Source organism: Galeopterus variegatus, unplaced genomic scaffold (genome assembly GCF_000696425.1).
Source record: "Galeopterus variegatus unplaced genomic scaffold, G_variegatus-3.0.2 Scaffold6266, whole genome shotgun sequence".
Lineage (NCBI taxonomy): Eukaryota > Metazoa > Chordata > Mammalia > Dermoptera > Cynocephalidae > Galeopterus > Galeopterus variegatus.
In genome coordinates, this window is record NW_007732377.1 from 76,334 (window position 1) to 76,846 (window position 513).

Here is a 513-nt window from a genome sequence, read left to right on the forward strand (position 1 = left end):
GTAACACCATCATAAATCAAGGAGCATCTGTATTTTACCACAATCAAATTTAATTAATTAATTAATCAAAAGAACATGCTGTCCAGAGGAGGGGACACAATCTGAGTCTCCAGAAAGTTACTTAGGTGTATTTACCCAAGAAACCAGTCAAGACATAAGCCATATAGGTATATTACTGTGCTGGATTATGAGGAGAATATTTTCAACTCTCCACTGCCTTGTAGACAAAATTAAAACTTTTGAGCATGACATTGAAGGCCTGTCCTTCCAGCATTCCTAATTCCCTCCCAACACAGGATTCCTCCCTACTCTTCAAACATTCAATATATTAGTGTGGGGACATCAACAAACCACGGAGCTTTCTCCTTTTCTTTTGGGTGTTAAAAGACAAGAATAAACAATGCTCTAGAAATATTACAAAACCCTAAGTAATACAGCAACTTTCCCCAGGGAGACCTTATAAACAAGATTATTGGTATTTCCACATTTTCATACTTTAAACTTTGATTAAAT